At 42.8% G+C, this 20,041-nt stretch overlaps 1 long non-coding RNA gene across 1 annotated transcript; it reads right to left on the reverse strand.

Annotated features, from left to right (window-relative positions):
* Nucleotides 1-2,365: 2,365 nt before the first annotated feature.
* Nucleotides 2,366-3,146, reverse strand: LOC120717712. The gene is made up of 2 exons (XR_005692268.1): nt 2,742-3,146; nt 2,366-2,660 (listed from the first exon to the last, which is right to left on the reverse strand). It is a non-coding gene; the product is annotated as an uncharacterized LOC120717712 (long non-coding RNA).
* Nucleotides 3,147-20,041: the final 16,895 nt, after the last annotated feature.

The following is a 20,041-nucleotide window of genomic DNA, read 5'->3' on the forward strand; positions in this document are numbered from 1 at the left end:
TAATCAAATGTGCCACTGCCCCGGGCCGTTACTCTTTGTATTGAAAGTAGGTTGTGTTGAGCTACATCTATGCGCCCAACCCCAGAGATGAACCAAAGCAGACTTCATGTACTCTGTAATTTAAGTAAAAATGTACTTTTGCTACTTTAGCTGATCACATTTATTGTAAAGTCTAATTTCTTAAGATTCATTATGTATTTGAAGTATTTAACTATCAGAAACCTGAGGAAATGTGCAAGAAATGTATTTGACAGCTGTTTCCTATTTCAGAAACAATGAATGTACTCAACATAAAATTAGCTCAAAATAGAAAAAAATGAGGATTATGGGGGGGGGGGGGTAAGGACCCTGACATGTGGGCTCAGTGGGGGCCCAAGAACAACTTTCTGGCCCAGGGTCCCTGAGGAGGTTGATCCAGCCATGATGGAAATTCTCTGGCTGGTTTCAGTTACTGGGCAATGTACTGGAAACCTGCAGTCAGCTGGGACTGAAGAAGTCATTTGGATGAGTGACAAAACATTTCTACTACTGAAAAGCTGGGTCCAGATGAACAAAATCAACCTTTTGGGATTTTCTCTTGTTGGATTATGTTGTTGGGTTTTTGCCTACAATGATAAAGCACCTTGAGGCAAATTAAATTAAATTGAACTGAATTGAATTGAATTAAACAGTGTTATTCCTATTATTTTGGCCTCTCCACTTGATATGTGCCAATAAATAAAAAAATAAACAAAAGAGGTTTCTGTCAGTTCGTACAACAGGATGAGAGAGTAGACAAGAACAAAATTATATTTAGTGTTTTTTTTAATGAATGTTATACAACTTATTTTATTGATAGTTGTTCCTTGTACTGTTTCACTGATCCTAACAAAAACAGTTTATTTTAAAGTTTCAAACTTTATTTACCTATTTTGTTTTCTTTTCAAAAATATTCATTATATGCACTGGGTACACTGAGTTTTGTCAACATCCCTTTTTGTAGTATTAATCTTTCCATCCCTTGGCAAATAGATAAAGTAGTTTGTCTATGACTCTCATGTTACTGTTTCTCACAGTAACATCTTTGGGTACAGTAATACACTGCTGTGTCCTCAGTCTTTACATTGTTCATCTGTAGATAGACTTTACTGCTGTAATCATCTCTGGAGATGGTGAATCTACCCTGGACTGACTGGTAGTAATAGATATAAGAACTGCCTGTGTTTATAAAGGCGATCCACTCCAGTCCTTTTCCATGAGCCAGTCTGACCCAGTTCATAGGGTAGTCTCTGAATGTGAATCCAGAGCCTGTACAGGTCAGTCTGTGGGATTCTCCAGGCCTTTTACTGATTGGTTCAGATCCTGTCAGAGTCTGACCATCAACACCTGTCAAGATCATCAAATCACACAGTTTTTAAATAAGTCGTCCTCACAGGAGACAAGACCAGATTACTCCAATCTGCTATGAAAATGTATGAGTGATATTAGTAACAGTTGCACGTACACATAGTTGTAATATATAAATATATATAAGTTATATAAATTGTTTACATAAATAAGCTAGGCAAAAATTAATTTGATTTGAGTTAATATACTAATGCTACCTCTGAATGCGTATTGTTGATAATTACACTCCTTTTATGGGGAAGACTTTTTTGTTTCCTGTGTATATTTGATCTTTACAAAAATTGGCACAGTTTCTGAATTACAAAAGTAAACAGTCTTTAAGCTTCTTTGTGACTCACTGAGTTTTTAAATGCAAGAATGCTTGAAAGGTTTTTGTACAGGTCTCTTCGTGGTTTTTGTTACTGCGTCACAGTAATACACAGCAGAGTCCTCTGGCCTTAAGTTAGACAGTCTTAGATACACCATGCTGTTCTTGTTGTTTCTGGAGATTTCCTTGCATGCTGCTGGCATAAATGTTTCAAACCAAATAACCATCCACTTTAGTGTTTTTCTTGGAGGTTGTCTGATCCAGTCCATTTCTGCTTGGCTGAAATTAAAACCGGTTCCTCTACAGGAAAGACTGAGGGCTTCTTGGGGCTTGTATGTATAATATAAAGTCTTTATGTCAGTCTGGGAGGAAATTTATTTTTGCGTACCGATGGGTGTATAAAGTAGAAAAAGGAAAGTTCTAAAAGACTAACTCATAGTTTTTGGATTATTTTTAATTATTCATTAAAAACTTTTTACAAATTCATGCAAGATGAATTTTAATATTTACACTTAAAAATAGAAAAACAAAATATTTAATGTTCAAAGTTCTTTATGAAGCTATTATATTATTTTATGTTGTTTTTGTTGCTTAAATGTGCTGGAAAGCAAATTCTGACTTGGCTGAGTTTTTGACCAGAGTTTCGTCCTCTTGTGTCACTGTGGCTCTCGAGCACAATAATAAACAGCAGAATCCTCAGTCGTCAAGCTGTTCATCTGCAGATACACCTGCTTTCTGCTGTTGTCTCTGGAGATGGTGAAGCGGCCTCTGACTGACTGAGAGTAGTGGATATAGCTACTATCATCCTCAATATAAGCAATCCACTCCAGTCCTTTCCCAGCAGCCTGTCTGATCCAAGCTGCATCAATATCACTGCTGAACCCTGAGTATGTACAGGTCAGTCTGTGGGAGTCTCCAGGCCTTTGAATCACTGATTCAGACTCAGTCAGTGTTTGACCCTCAGTACCTAAAAGTGTTTAGATTTCATTAGTGTAATCAAATTTTCTTTCCATAGTTTTGTTTATCCAATTAATTAGTTTGCTCTTACCAGCTGAGAAATTCAACAGAAAAAGAAAAAATGCTAAATAAAAAGATCTGGTCATTGTAACAGTTGTTGTTGCTGTTGTCCCGTCTGCAGAGTGTATGTTGAGTCTTTGTGTTTTGTGCTGTGATATATATCAAGAGAGTGAAGATAACAGTTTTGCATTGTCTCCTCCTCTTTTCAACACATTTTAATTCATGAGGCATAATTTAAGCTGAGGATAACATGAACAGTAAAGACACTAAAAGTCATATATCATGATGGAATAAAAAATAATCTACAATCCATTCATGGTCTTAAAGCTCCCCCTCTGGTGGTTTCATGATATAACTGTTCAGGCACTTTTTCTGTGTGTTTTGTTCCGGTCATGCTAAACACAGTTCTAATACAAGTAACCATGTGTAGTGTCCATGCTGTCAGTGTCTGTGTTCAATGAGACTCACAGCATCCAGTTTTCTGCAGGGACCTTCTCTCAAGTGTATTATATAAAGTCTTTATGTTAGTCTGGATAGAAGTTTTTTTGTGTGTGTGTACCGATGTGTGTATAAAGCAGATGTTTCTGGTGATTTCTACACGTCCTTGCACACTGCTGGCATAAATGGTTTTACTTGCATCAAACCAAATGACCCCCATCCACTCTAGTGTTTTTCCTGCAGGGTGTCTGATCCAGTACATTCCTGCTTGGCCGAAATTGAAACCGGTTCATCTACAGGAAAGACTGAGGGCTTCTTGAGGCTTTTTTAACACTGGAGTGGAGGGAATGGATTCCAAAGCCTGACCATTCAAACCTGAACAACGAGAAGAAAAAACAGAACAGTGAAAATCAGGAAGAAAATAATGATTTAAACAAATGATCTAAATAAAAATAATATTTTATGTATCACAATATGAAGCATCATACAGGGCAGACAGACAACTGTAAGAAGACAGACAGACAGTCTAAACATCATCATGAAAGTGAAGGTGTGAATGAAGTGCTTGAAATGAAGCAGACGGCTCCTAAGAGCACAGAAGTCTTCCACCGTGATCTTACTAGGGAGGGACTAACATATGTTGCTTAAATATTATTCAAATGTATCTAAAAAGAAAATTTTGTAGTGAATAGATATGTTTTTTCAGTATTACTTTTAGTTGTAAATCTACTGTGTGTCTAGTTGCTGCAGCAAATTTGGTTTTGTACATTTAAATTTTCAAACATTTTAATATCCATTTTCGAATAATTGCATATAGATATTAGAGGTACTATTCCCTTCATTAGATATGCTGGGGCAAAGTTTGATGAACAAAAACTGCAAAAACTGATACAGTGACAAGAGAAGCTGGCAGCAATGTGGATCAATCTGAGGGTCCAACCCAGCACACAGACAAACACACATTTATGACAACGTATAACAGTGAGTTCAGCCTCATATCATCTTCTGCTGACTTAGACAAAAGAATATCTGCAACACAGAAGTTAATTTTTATAATGTGATTAACGATACAAGGTTGAAAAACAGAAAAGAACAGTTTGTTTTGCTTCTTTGTTTAATGCTTTTTACTTGCATTCATTGTTTTAACTTCTTTTCTAACTTGGAGTTATTTTTTTTCATTGTTACCATAACATGTTTTTAGATTCTCTGCATTTCACTAATATGTATTCACAGATGGTGCAAACACAGGTGTTATTGTGACAGTGAGTTGAACATCATATGCTTGATCATCTACTGCCCCCTGTAGGTTCCTGTGAAACTGTATGTCTAAAGGTTTTTGTAAAGCCTCTCTCATTACTTAAACCACTGTGTGTCTTTGGCACAGTAATACACAGCAGAGTCCTCTGGCTTTAGGTTGGAAAGGCTCAGATGCACCATGCTGTTGCTGTCATCTCTACTGATTTGTATTCGTCCACTCAGACTGCTCACATATCTGTTGCTGCTGGAATCTGAGAAGCCAATTCCTATCCATTCCAGTGTTTCTCCTGGTTTTTGTCTTATCCAGTGCATAGTACAGCAGCTAAAGGTGAAACCAGATCCTCTGCAGGAAAGACTGAGAGTCTCCCCAGGCCTTTTCACTACATGACTGGAAGGAATGGACTCCATACTCTGACCTGTAACACCTGAGGAGTTAAAAAGGAACCAGTGAGACAGACATCTGCAAAATGTTATATTATAAATATTAAACAATAAGAAGCAGAAGAACTCACAGTGAAGCAAAGAAGCAACCAGCAGCAGAGCGAGTGTCTGTGTCATTGTGAGTCTAGAGATTGTTCACTGCTGCTCCAACAATCAACACTCAGCACAAGCACAGAAGTACACTGCACACAGTGAAGATTTGCATCAGGATATTATGTAGAGGGAGGGGCTCTTGTGCTGGCATCTCTTATGATTAATAAGTCATATTTTCATTGTAGCATTTATTGTTTGAAACAGCTTCTTCATCATGAAGTATAATAATCAAAATTAATTAAATAATTGCTGAATATGCCATTCATCCAAAGTCTTAAGGATAAACATAAGCACTTTATAACTATTACGTAAATGTTTAAAAACATATGAATCTGAATGATTTCATTTGTTATTCATTCTTTATTTTGATAAAGTCAGTTCTTAATTCATTTAAATTACACAATCAGCTGTGCTTCCTTAATTAGATAAAGTCTGACATGCTCAGTAGTTTTTCCCCAACCCTTACTGTTGGTATAAATCCAACAGTGTTTCAGTAATTATGAATTGTCTCTGGGGTTTAATATATGTTTAAAAAGGCACAGAGGCTGAATATGTTCTGTGAGGAAAATGTTGAATTTTAACCTGTGCAACATCTAAAATCAGAGTCAAAGGAGCTTGCAAAGAAAAGCGTCTGTCACGGTCTGGGTCAGTGGCCGTGTGAGGAGTGGAAAGGAGGACTCAAATGCAGTACTTATTTAGACGTGAGGGCGATTTATTAACAATACCAAACATAAAGTGGAGATGGCAAAACAGAACTAAGGATGAACTAAACTGATTAACCTGTTGAACAGGTTAATCAGGTCCAGCTGGACCTGATTAACCTGACGAGACAGGGGAACACTAACACCAGGGACCAATAGAGGGAGCACAAACCCAGAACCCAGTATCTAAAATCCCAAAATACAAACCATCCCAAAACAGCCACGAATAATAATGAAAGTAATAACAATAAAGAACACAAACACAAAGTCACTGAGTCATGGCCGCAGGACCATGACAGTACCCCCCCCTCAAGGGCTGGCCCCCTGACAGCCACAGAAACACGCCACCAGACCCGGGCGGGCGGCAGGGGGTCCAGGACGGAGTGACCGGGCCATGACCAAAATGGAGACCCCAGAGACCCAAACAAACGTTCACAAAACTCACAGGGGAGCAGAGTCCGAAGCACAGTGCAGGTGGCCGGCCTGGGGCCCAATAGCACAGGAGGCCAGGATGGGACAGTTCAGGAGGCCGTCCACGAAGAAGGCCGTCCACGAAGAAGGCTGTGGCGGCGCGTAAAAAGTTCAGGAGGCCGTCCACGAAGGAGGCCGTGGCGGCGCGTAAAGAGTTCAGGAGGCCGTCCACGAAGGAGGCCGTGGCGGCGACAACCTCGTTTAGGAGGGCGGCCACGATGGCGATGACGACTAGCCAGCAGCCTAGAAAACGACCAATGAAGATGAGGTGCCAGACGCGGACCGGATGGTGGTGTGCCAACAGCGGAACCAGGCACAGACGAGGAGAAGGAAGAGGCTGGACCCGCTGAAGCCAAACCAGGCGGGGCTGGAGCTGCTGCAGCAGGCGATGATGCGGATGCCGAAGGAGCTGCTGCAGGCGATGATGCGGATGCCGAAGAAGCTGCTGGAGGCGATGATGCAGGCACGAAGGCTGGACCAGACGAGGAGGCAGACACGAAGGCTGGGCCAGACGAGGAGGCAGACACGAAGGCTGGGCCAGACGAGGAGGCAGACACGAAGGCTGGGCCAGACGAGGAGGCAGACGCGAAGGCTGGACCAGACGAGGATGCAGACGCGAAGGCTGGGCCAGACGAGGATGCAGGCGCGAAGGCTGGACCAGACGAGGATGCAGACGCGAAGGCTGGACCAGACGAGGATGCAGGCACGAAGGCTGGGCCAGACGAGGATGCAGACACGAAGGCTGGGCCAGACGAGGATGCAGGCACGAAGGCTGGACCAGACGAGGATGCAGACGCGAAGGCTGGGCCAGACGAGGATGCAGGCACGAAGGCTGGGCCAGACGAGGATGCAGACACGAAGGCCGGACCAGGCGAGGATGAAGCCGGACCAGGCGAGGATGAAGCCGGGCCAGGCAAGGATGAAGCCGGGCCAGGCGAGGCTGAAGCTGGACCAGGACCAGGCGAGGATGAAGCTGGACCAGGCGAGGATGAAGCTGGGCCAGGCGAGGCTGAAGCTGGACCAGGACCAGACGAGGACGAAGCTACAGGCTGAGGCGTGGCAGTAGCAGGCGGTAGCGCTGCAGGAGGCGGCGCTGCAGCCACAGGTGGTGAAGCAGCCACAGGTGGTGAAGCAGCCACAGGTGGCCGGACGGGCTCCTCGGGCCCCCCAGCCGACGTGGCAGCCGTCGTGGCATGAGGCTGGACGGGCTCCTCGGGCCCCCCAGCCGACGTGGCAGCCGACGTGGCATGAGGCTGGACGGGCTCTTCGGGCCCCCCAGCCGGCGAAACAGGAGGCCGGACGGGCTCCTCGGGCCCCCCAGCCGGCGAAACAGGAGGCTGGATGGGCTCCTCGGGCCCCCAAGCGAAAACAGCCGCAGAACCAGCGGGCACCGGGGCCCCTGGCACACAAAACAAAACCAGCAGGCTCGCGGGCCTCTGGCACATGTGAAACAAAACCAGTAGGCACATGGGCCTCTGGCACACATAAGGAGGGCCGCAGCTGCGCAGAGCACTGACCCTGCTCAGGCAGTGACAGCCCGGTGCAGTTCACAGCTGGCATCTTGGCCTCCAGGGGTCCAGATTAAGCTCAGGGCTGGGGTCCAGAGTAAGCTCAGGGCTGTAACCCAGCCTCTGGGGAAGCCCCGGAGCGAGTAACGGTCACTAATGTTGCCAGCTTTTGAGGAACAGGTCCGTTGTGAAACAGTTCGTCTCCCTGCTCAGAAACAGCGGTGGAAAAACAGTGTGAATATTGTGACTCAGCCATTAACTGAACTATGGGTTGTAGCGATGCTAGCGGTGGTGGTGGCTGAGTGGCAAACTGGAGCGGCGGCGGAACAGGTAATTGTGCCCTTAGGGAGGCTAACGGTTGAGCTACAGACCGGGAAGCTTGTGGCTGGACACAGAACTGAGCCGGAGAATGGCGATAAAGTCCTGGCTCAGAAGGAGCGGCAGAGACACAGTCTGTCAGTTTTGCAGAGGGTTTGTAGACGCCCACTTGGGAAGGATCTGTTACCACGAAGGTAGGTAAGCGACCCATACTGTCTCCCATCCCGCTCTGAATAGCCCCAGAATACAAAGTCCCAGAATCTGGGGAAGCCAAAGCGTCCCGCTCACTCACCGCATCGGGCTGCTCGAAAGTGAATGCAGACGGGGGGTGTAGTCCAAGGTCCAAGAGGAGAAACTCCCGCTCCCACGGACATAGCGAGCCTAGAAGCCATGGGAGACCGGTCACCAGACGCTGTAGCCGCCTCTCTATAGCGTGCTGGGACTGGCCACCCGGGTTTTCCAGCCACAGGTCGATGAGCTCCTGTGTGGCATCGACGAGATTTTCCCGTAGCTCCTTAGACGGATTAAGCGCTGCTGGGTCCATCTTGTGGTCGCGTCGTACTGTCACGGTCTGGGTCAGTGGCCGTGTGAGGAGTGGAAAGGAGGACTCAAATGCAGTACTTATTTAGACGTGAGGGCGATTTATTAACAATACCAAACATAAAGTGGAGATGGCAAAACAGAACTAAGGATGAACTAAACTGGGAGAAACTACACCAAGGAGTAGCAAACATGAACATGAAGGGAGAACAGCAGGGAGAGCACGCAGGGGATTTCACAGAGTATGAACACAGACGACGCGACGAGGAACAGAGGAAAACACACACTATAAGTACACAGAAAGTCACTGGGAAATCACACACAGGTGGGGGACACAGCTGGACCTGATTAACCTGACGAGACAGGGGAACACTAACACCAGGGACCAATAGAGGGAGCACAAACCCAGAACCCAGTATCTAAAATCCCAAAACACAAACCATCCCAAAACAGCCACGAATAATAATGAAAGTAATAACAATAAAGAACACAAACACAAAGTCACTGAGTCATGGCCGCAGGACCATGACAGCGTCTGGACTTCTTTAAGTTACTTGAAGACGTTTCACCTCTCATCCGAGAAGCTTCTTCAGTTCTAAGGTCAAATGGTGGAGAGTCCCAGATTTAAACCTAGTGGGAGTTTCCCCCCACAGAGGGACAAAAGGACCCCCTGATGATCCTCTAATCGCCTGAGCCAAGGTGTGAAACTGGGTGTGGGTCCCAATCAGCCAGAGTTTCGGGTGAGTTCATTGTGAAACCCGACCCCACCTTATCATGCGAATTCCTGAGATCAGATGGCCCAGGATGTGAGTGGGCGTTAAGGCGTCTGGGAAGGGATCTCAAAACTGGATTATAGATGGCAGAGAGTTGGTGTCGTAAACCCCCGCCTCTGTTCAAAGATGGTCGCTCACAGTGGACATAGATGGCTTCTTTCACTCCTCTTTCAAACCATCTGTCCTCTCTGTCCAAAATGTGAACATTGGCATCCTCGAAAGAGTGTCCTTTATCCTTAAGATGCAGATGGACTGCTGAGTCTTGTCCTGTGGAGGTGGCTCTTCTATGTTGTGCCATGCGCTTGTGAAGTGGCTGTTTGGTCTCTCTGATGTAGAGGTCTGGGCATTCCTCGCTGCACTGTACAGCATACACCACATTGTTAAGTCTGTGTTTTGGCGTTTTGTCTTTCGGGTGAACCAGTTTTTGTCTGAGCGTGTTGCTGGGTCTGAAATACACTGGGATGTCATGCTTGGAGAAAACTCTCCTGAGTTTTTCTGATACACCGGCTACATAGGGGATGACAATGTTGTTGTGTCTGTCTTTCTTATCCTCCCTCGCTGGTGTCTGGTCTTCTTTTCTGTGCCTCTTTGCTGACTTTAAGAACGCCCATTTAGGATAGCCGCACGTTTTGAGTGCTTCCTTTACATGTGTGTGTTCCTTCTTTTTTCCTTCAGGCTTAGAGGGAACATGTTCTGCCCGGTGGTGTAGGGTCCTAATTACTCCAAGTTTGTGTTCCAGAGGGTGATGGGAGTCAAAGAGGAGGTACTGGTCCGTGTGTGTGGGCTTCCGGTAAACTTCGATGTTGAGGTTGCCGTTCTCTTCAATGTGCACGGCGCAGTCCAGGAAAGGCAAACAGTTGTCCTTTGTGTCTTCCCTGGTGAACTTGATGCTTTTATCCACAGCGTTAATGTGTGCAGTGAAGGATTCCACTTCTTGTGTCTTGATTTTGACCCAGGTGTCGTCCACATATCTGTACCAGTGGCTGGGTACTCTTCCTTTGAAAGAGCCAAGAGCCTTCCTTTCCACTTCCTCCATGTAAAGGTTGGCTACAATAGGTGACACGGGGGAGCCCATGGCACAGCCATGTTTTTGTCTGTAAAAGCCTTCGTTGTATTTGAAATATGTAGTGGTGAGGCAGAGGTCTAACAGTGTGCAAATCTGATCGGGTGTGAAGTTGGTCCTGTCCTCCAAGGAGCTGTCTTCTTGTAGTCGTTTTCTGACAGTCTCCACGGCCTCCGTGGTGGGTATGCAAGTGAAGAGAGAGACTACATCAAAGGACACCATGGTTTCATCTGGATCCAGGGTAAGTTTCTGGACCTTGTCGGTGAAGTCGGTGGAGTTCTTGATGTGATGTGGGGTGTTCCCCACGAGAGGAGCAAGGATGGTAGCAAGGTGTTTCGAGATGTTATAAGTGGCTGAGTTTATGCTACTGACTATGGGTCTGAGTGGGACAGCTTCCTTGTGGATTTTAGGAAGTCCGTAGATGCAGGGTATGGCATCCCCTGGGTAAAGGCGGTGATATGTAAGGCGGTCAATAATTTTGTCCTTTTCAAAGTCTTGAAGGCAAGCTATAACTTTCTTTTTGTAGCTGCTTGTGGGGTCTCGCTTTAAGGCTTCGTAGGTATTGTTGTCACTGAGGAGAGTAGTGATCTTTGTATGGTAATCTGTAGTGTCCAGTCTGAAAGGCCCGATCACCACGAGTTTTAAAACGAGTGCGCAGTACCACCAGCAGTCTCTGATCTAATGACCTTAAAGCCCGAGAAGATGTATGTGGTTTCAGCAGGTCAGATAAATATTGAGGAGCCTGACCATGTAGGGCCCTAAAGGTTTGAACTAAAATTTTAAAATGAAACCTAAAATTTACAGGCAACCAGTGAAGGGAGGCCAAGACTGGAGTGATATGCGATCTTCTCTTGGTGCCTGTTAAGAGACGTGCTGCAGCATTCTGCACAGTCTGAAGACGATTTAAGGCTGATTTGTTAAAACAAGTAAAAAGGCCATTACAATAGTCTAAACGAGAAGAAATAAAAGCATGAATAATCATCTCAAGTTCAAGCTCTGATACCATTAGTCTGAGTTTAGAAATATTCCGTAAATGATAAAAACAGTTTTGGACCAGCTGCTTAGAATGCTTTATTGATTGTATCCAAACCAATCAATAAAGTTATTGGTAACTGAAATGTATTACTATGTTCAAATGAAGAATGAAAATACAAAAGTTACCAACTTTAGAGTGTGGCCACGGGTTTGGCCATCACACACACCCCCACTTCTGGATCTTCCATCAGGCAGCGAGAGAGGTAATCAGCAGTGGTGTTGTCTTTACCAGGGATATAGTGAACCTTAAACCGGTATGGCTGCATAGCCAGATACCACCTGGTGATTCTCCCATTAGTGTCTTTCATTCTTTCCAGCCACTGCAGGGCTTTGTGGTCAGTTTGAAGGATGAATTCTCTTCCCAGCAAATAATACTTGAAAGATTTAAGTGCCTATTTAATGGCCAAGGCTTCCTTCTCAATCGTTGCGTAGCGGCTCTCCCTTGGTAGCAGCTTACGGCTGATGTAGGCGACAGGATGTCGATCCTCTGGTGGTCCCTGCAGAAGCACTGCTCCCAGACCCCTTTCAGAAGCATCAGTCTGCAATGTAAAGTCTTTTGTGAAATCGGGTGAGTGCAGAATGGGGTCCTTACTCGGGGACTGGCGAATGTCTTTGGCAAGCTGCAACGGCTTCAGCTGTCCACCGAATCTTATTGGGACATCTTGAGCCAATCCTGTCCGCAAAGGTAGCACACTGGTGGCCTTTTACCTGGCTTCGAGGTATTCAGAGGCTGGTTTTCCCTTGTAAAGGGCTTACCCACACCCGTCGCTGACCTCTGAGGATGCTGAGGGGGTTGCGACCGACGTGAATCTCTGGCAGCCTTCCATGCACTGTTGCTCCATGGCTGACTCTTACTTCAGGCAGCTACAAACACATCAGCCAGGGTGGCGGCCTCTGCAGAAGACTTTGGATTATGCTCCTTAATCCAGACCTGAAGCTCAGGACACAGCATTCTTAAAAACTGCTCCAAGATAATCATTTCACCAACTTCTTTTATAGTTCTGTTTTTAGGCTGAATCCATTTCTCATAAAGTTCTTTTAGTCCTGCATACAGTTCCTTGGGACTCTCATCAAAAACTTCAAGACAGCGAAATCTTTGCCTGTATGTTTCTGGGTTTATATGATATTTTTGCAAAATGGCAGCTTTTACCTTCTCATATTGCAGTGAATCGTCCACATCCATATTAACATAGGCACTTCGAGCCTTACCAGTCAGAAGAGGAATGAGGTGGAAAATCCAGTCTGACTCTGGCCAGCGACAAGCAGCTGCAATTCTCTCAAAGGTAGTCAGAAAATGTTCAACATCATCTTCAACAGCTAATTTCTCCAGTTTAGGATGATGAATATGCATAGACTGACCTGTTAATATGGAGGCTGAGCCAGAACTTTCAGGCTGAGATGTTGCTTGAGTCTGATAATCAGTTGGAGTTTCAACAGGCTCTGGATCAGTTGATGTGGGCTCTGGAATTGGGGTGTGTTAGGGAAAATATTCTAAAACACTTCTTCAGTAAAGACTCAGAGAAGAGAAACACACAGAGTTCTTGCTAGCAAGGGCAGCTCCCTACTGAGAGACTCCGGTGAGGAACTGCCCTGGTCTTTATTTTATACTCCATTGAACGTGTGTGTGTGTGTGTGTGTGTGTGTGTGTGTGTGTGTGTGTGTGTGTGTGTGTGTGTGTGTGTTACTGCTGATCAAAGGGTCAAACATCCTTGGTCAGGAAGAGGGTAGCCTCCCCCTCACCCTAGATGGTTCACCCTAGATAACACAGTGAGGAAGTCAAGCAGTTAAAGCACTTAGACTAGAACAGACGTAACTACGTTAATCCTGCCGTAAAACAATAAGACAAGGTATAAGGTCTCATGCTCCCAGGACGTGGGGGTGCATCCTAGTGTGGAATACACACCAAGCCTTTGCAGCCTGTTAAAGATCACACACAATTGATTATATGCCTCTAAGTATACATGGTTGAATATTTCCTAATACAAATAACTACATGCAGTATTCTACCATATACAAACTTATATCACTAAAAGATTATACTGACTACTAAATACAATTTTCTATTGACAGGGTGGTTCTGGCCTGCACTTCCATTTGTAAAAGCCGAAACTGGTGTTGCAAACTCCTAAAACGCTGTTCTTGCAGTATAGCATCCTCTCTCTGCTTTTTATCTCGAACTTCCTGTTGTCCCATGAAAGCCTGAAGAATCCCAGCAATATCAAGCAGAGTTGGCTCCCTGGTCTTACTGCCTGCCTTAACAAGCTGCTTAGTAGATGATAAACATCTCTTTTTACCACGACTGAAGTTTGACTTGAAATATCCTGGAAATGATCTGTGGGACGAAAATGCATGAGTTTAAAAAAATGCAGTGTTGCATAACATAAGAGTTATTGTTTATAAAGTTATTAAAGATGTCATCTCTCCTGAATAGCATATTTTAATTTAAACATCTATGTTGTTAAACGGAAAAACCCAATAACTTGACAGAAAAAAGTGCAAGTAAAATTGCAAATAATTTTAAAAAAGCACAAACCTTGTCATCTCTTGCAGGATAGTCAGATTTGTAGGCTCCGGCTGCCCACTCTCTGTTGGCCTCACTGAAGGATTTGTGGCCATGTTGTTAAGCAACAAAGATACCAGATTTCTGACTGCTGACTCAGCTGCACCATTACCCTAACCTCTGAGTTATTCTAGTGCTTCACATTGTTTTATATCATTCTTGTTCCTAGAATACCATTTTTACCTCACAGATCACGTTATCTTATAGTTCATAGCTCACACTCAAGTCATCTTTATTGTTGCTCTGTTTTGTAAATATCTTGGGAATTTATGTTCACTTGTGCCTCTGTGTGTGATCTGCCATGCTTGGTTCAATCCTTGACCGTAACATTTTGTCTGATCCAAAATGTTCGAGCACAGCTAAGAGAATAGGATAAGTGACAGGTGATGGTCAGACAATCCCCTGGCTGCAGAGTCACAGGGGCTGGCTAGGTGACACGTCACACTGGAGGAGGAAAACAACAGGAAAGAATTGAGTGAAACAGTTATGTTTTTTCCTCATACTGTCAGTTTCTCTGCCTCAGCGGGACTCACAGGATCCAACAACACCAGGCGAGCTACAGAGAACATGTTGGTACTGAAGGTGATCTGATGAGAACGTCTCTTCTTCTGCTGTAACTGGTGCTGTGGTTTAAGGTTTTTACAGCAGACTGTCAGGAAGGTCACTTTGCATATAGAGAACGACTCTGAGAGTCCCAAGTACCTATTGCATAAAAATTGGGCTCTATTTTATTTAACCCAGATAGAAGCTCTGATTCAGAGTATACACACGTACCAGCATATTTTGTGAATGCATGATTTTGAAAAATTGACCCATAACTTTAGATTCACGGCTCTTTAAATGCCATCATTTTGTCTTACAGTGTCTCTGCTTCAGTGACCTTTCTGACACGTCTTTTTTAACGTTTTATCTTTCAAAAATGGCTTCACCAATTTAAACAGAATGAGTTTAAAGGCATTAACTCAGAATTTAAAGGGAAATAAAACATTATATGTTCATGTGAAAAGTGAAAATATTAATTTTTCTACATATCCTATATTTTGATTACTATTTTTGTTTTCTTCTTTAAATTGTGGTTAAATGTTTATTAATTTTATTTTTCACATTTTTTTCATTGTTACCATAACATGTTTTGAGATTCTGCGCATTTTGCTTCCATGTATTCACAGATGGTGCAAACACAGGTGTTATTGTGACAGTGAGTTGAACATCATATTTTTGATCATCTGCTGCCCCGCTGTAGGTTCCTGTGAAACTGTATGGCTGAAGTTTTTGTAAAGTCTCTCTCATTATTTAAACCACTGTGTGTCTGGCACAGTAATACACAGCAGAGTCCTCGGGCTTCAGGTTGGAAAGTCTCAGATATGTCAGACTGTTGCTGTCATCTCTACTGACTTCTATGCGTCCTCTCAAACTGCTCGCATAACTGTTGCTGCTGGAATCAGACCAGCCTTCTCCGATCCATTCCAGTGCTTTTCCTGGTTGTTGTCTAACCCAGTTCATAGTACAGCAAGTAAATGTGAAACCAGATCCTCTGCAGGAAAGACTGAGAGTCTCCCCAGGCTTTTTCACTACAGGACTGGAAGGAATGGACTCCATACTCTGACCTGTAACACCTGATGAAATGAAAGGACAGAAGACCAACACATTAGTTATCACTGACTGACCATCAATCAGAGTGTCCTGGAAAATGATGAAACAGTAGGAAGCAAAAGAACTCACAAGGAAATAAAAATACAACCAGCAGCAGAGTGAGTGTCTGTGTCATTGTGACTGTAGAGATTCTTCACTGCTGCTCTGATGATCAACACAAATTTTAAGGCAAGTCAGCAGCACAGAAGTACACTGCACACAGTGAAGATTTGCATCAGGATATTATGGAGAGGGAGTGGCTCTTGTGCTGGCATCTCTTATGATTTAATCAAAATTTTCATTCATTTTGTAATGTAGCAGATTTTCCTTGTTCCTATGTAAGATGTCCAAAATTCCTAACATTGTGGAAAAGGATCTTGTGTCCTTTCTTGTATCTATTTGAACTTTTACAAATATTTAAGCATAAATGTGATATATGTGTGTGCATTTATCCCTACTAGATGCAGCTATGCCCTTTTTATTGCTTTGTCAGAAAACACATGATATGGCTTTCATGTGGACAATAGCAGATTCACACACACACACACACACACACACACACACACACACACACACACACACACACACACACACACACACACACACACACACAAATACCTGTTTTTTTCTCCTCTATGTATATGTGCCTATTGATCTCCTCCACTTTTACTTTCTTCTATTAGTCCCACTTCTCTCTCTCTAACTTTTAGTCTATTTTAATGTTTCCAGCCACACTATAGCAGGTATCTCTGGATCACAGGCAGAGGGTTCATCAGGTTTTTCCTCTCATTGCTTTGGGAAACCTGGATTTTTCTCTTTGTTCCTTTTTGCCTTACAACATGAGATGACTTTTGTTACATTAAAATTAATAGAAAATTTATAGAAATTAGATCATGATTTTGTTTTTGTAATGTAATGCTAACGACAGCTAAGTATGACTCATTTAACTATACTTTGCTCGTTATTCAAGTGACATCCTGCTCTGATCTGTTATTATTTTGGTCTGACAGCTGCCCTGTTAACTTCATGCTATATCTGATCAGCCACTGAGGGGTTGTTGTTCAGGTTTCCTAATGGCTTGTGTGACTCTATCTGACACAATAATACACAGCAGAGTCCTCTGGCTTTAGGTTGGACAGTCTCAGATACACCATCTTATTGCTGTTGTCTCTGGTGATTTCTATAGATCCTTACATGCTGCTGGCATAAGCAATCCTACTTGCATCATACAAGATAGCTCCCATCCATTGTAGTGTTTTTCCTGTTGGTTGTCTGATCCAGTTTATTCCGCACTGGCCAAACGGAAAAAAAAAAGAAAAAAAATACTTGGACACTGCTATCACGGGGCGCCCACAGAAACGCAAAGCAGGAGATGAAGCATCACTGAATCCAAACCAACTTCATTCTAAGCCAAAGACTAGAAAATATGGTGAAGCATATCTTCCCTTTGGTTTCACCCGCACAAGTACCAAGGTAGGTCTCCCCTGCATAATTTGTTTTCCCTGCGTCAGGAGCACATGCTGGGCTGTTGAAATCACGGACAAACAGTATCCCACCTATTGTCTTTTATATTTACAATATAGAAGACATTGAGATTACTTTCACTGTAAAAAAGTGATATATAATTAAAACAGTTATAACAATAGGATAATATTTTATTGTATTCTGATTATGATTTTTTTTAAGGATACTTTGCTGTTATGATGGTGCAATTATTATTAAATTGCCCCTCTGACAACCAGTTTTCTGGTATTTGGCTGAGGAAATGGGTGGTAAATAACCATTATAGAAGTCAAAGACTGTGTTGTCCTGCTACAGCCACACACTCCAGGTAGCATCACAGGCCTTTATCTCCTCTGCCCATGTTTCTTCAGCCATCAGATGGGACAGATTCAAATAAAGTCACATTAGACACTGAAGTCATCATATATTATACATAATTATTTTTGGCTCCTACAAATATCATGCTATTATCATTAGAATAAAGATTGTGTATTATATCTATATTGTGTTCGTTACTGTGGGTGGTTCTCTGGCACCATGATACACTGATCGTCAGAGTGGTTTTTATTTTTGTTTCAGTTGTTTTTAGGTGATTCGATGCTGTTTTATGTTGTTTTTGTTTTAATATATGGCTGTTTTAATTTTACGTTTTATGTGTTTTATTTATTTATTTTGCTGTTTTCTGTTATTCTATTGTTTTAACTTATTTTCTGTACAGCACTTCGTTCCTGTGCTGGGTATTTTAAAGTGCTTTATAAATAAAATTGGATTGGATTGGTTATACTGTCCATGTCTCTTTTTCAGTGAGGCTAGCAGCAAAAGCCCAACAGAGAACATGCAGGTAACATGCTGTATGAAATCAAACACCTGTCCATGCCATCTTTACAAACACTCGTGAAAAAATGAGTTGTTCTATAAAGCTCAATTAATGTGAGCATGGTGATACATCATGATGTGATCGCTGCAGGTAGCAAAATTTCTTCCCTCCTAGATATTCCACAATAGACTGTAACTGGTGTTGCATGGACGTGGAAGCATTCAAGGACCACAGCAACTCAGCCATGAAGTCTCAGACCACATAAAGTTAGAGTTAGGTCAAATGCTGAGGTGCATTGTGCATAAAAGTACTGATGACTCAGTAACTCCAAAGCTCCAAACCTACCTGGTATAACATCAGCACAAAAACTGTATGTCAGGAGTTTTTGTCACATGACTTGTCAACCAACTCCCATAGGTGTGCTAGGTGGTCTAGTAGTTCTATCAATGTACTGTAGTATAAGTGCAGTCAGATTATTTAAGCAACACATTCGTGTTTCTACATCAGATTTTTACTTGAACTCGTGGCATTTTCAAGAAAAAATGTTTAGGAAAAGTCTAAATGTTATTTTTTTTGACTATTCAACCTCCACCTTGCTGTTGTCTCTGGAGCAGGTAATCCAGTCTTTGGATGACAGACCAAAACACATTGTGAATACTTCATCCGATACTGTAATGTCTTTGCTGTTGTTGTGTTTGCCAGACAATACTTTAAAAAAGAACAAGAAAAAAGAAAGAAAGAAAAAAAAAGTTGCTCTAATTTCTCTTTCTTGAAGAAAAAAACATAAAAGCAAAAAATCCCATAAATTAAAATTCTAAAAAATGAAATATGACTATATTAAATCTTTAAATGCTTAAATTAAATGTTTTTATCAATATTTATCATGTTCATTTACATAGAAATACTCTAGCTTTTAAAAAATATGTATTTACAGATGGTAGAATCACAGGTGTTATTGTGACAATGAGTTGAACATCAGATTTTTGGCCATATACTGCCCCCTGTAGGTCCCTGTGAAACTGTATTTCTGACGGTTTTTGTAAAGCCTCTCTCATTACTTAAACCACTGTGGGTCTCTGGCACAGTAATACACAGCAGAGTCCTCTGGTTTTAAGTTAGAAAGCCTCAGATACACTATGTATTTTCTGTCATCTCTGCTGACTTCCATACGTCCAATCAAACTGCTCACATATCTGTTTCTGCTAGTATCTGTGAAGCTAATCCCAATCCATTCCAGTCCTTTTCCTGGTTGTTGTCTTATCCAGTGCATGGCGCAGCAGGTAAATTCAGAACCAGATCCTCGACAGGAGAGACTGAGAGTCTCCCCGGGCCGTTTCACTACAGGACTGGAAGGAACAGACTCCAAACTCTGACCTGTAACACCTGAGGAGATGAAAACAGAAAGGATGTTCTGGTATGACTGACTGACACAGTGTTTCCTGGTTAATGATGAAACAGTAAGAAGCAGAAGCACTCACATGGCAGAAAGAAAGCAACCAGCAGCAGAGTGAGTGCGTTTGTCATCCTGAGCCTGAAGAGTCTCCACTGCTGCTCTGATGATCTACACAAAGTACAAGATGGGTCAGCAGGACAGAAGTACACTTCACACATTTGCATTTGCATCAGGATTTAATGAAGAAGGTGTGGCTCTGTTCTGTTATTCCTTATAACTGTTAATTTTACCTTAATTTAGGACATTTTAAACACAGATATCAAATTTTCTTTTTTAATTATTATGTGTTTTATAACTAGAATATATATCGCAAGAAATAATACGACTCCCTCACAGTCAGTAGTTATAAACATTTCTTTATAAGATTTACTCGACCATAAAAAGATAAACATATAGTAATTATCACACTCTCTTTCACGCTTTACTTGTAAAAGAAAAGTATAAGTAAACATCCATTCAGACAGGCAGCACTGAATTATGACATGATACAGTACTGGCCAAGTGTTTGAATTGAATTGAACTGAATTGAATTGGAAACTACTGCATGAGTTCAGGAACTCTTCCTAAAGAAAATAAGAACGTAGTATCCAGGAGAGCCGCAGGTATCTCTCAGCACAAGCTTTTTAAAACAGGCTGTCCTGTGATCTTGTTAATGAAGATACCCCTCCATATGGCAACATTGTCTCCATGTGAAATAGCAGCATCCTTCCTTTGTGATAGAGTCAGTT

The sequence above is a fragment of the Simochromis diagramma genome, unplaced genomic scaffold (genome assembly GCF_900408965.1).
Source record: "Simochromis diagramma unplaced genomic scaffold, fSimDia1.1 OVJJ01000510.1, whole genome shotgun sequence".
Classification (NCBI taxonomy): Eukaryota; Metazoa; Chordata; class Actinopteri; order Cichliformes; family Cichlidae; genus Simochromis; species Simochromis diagramma.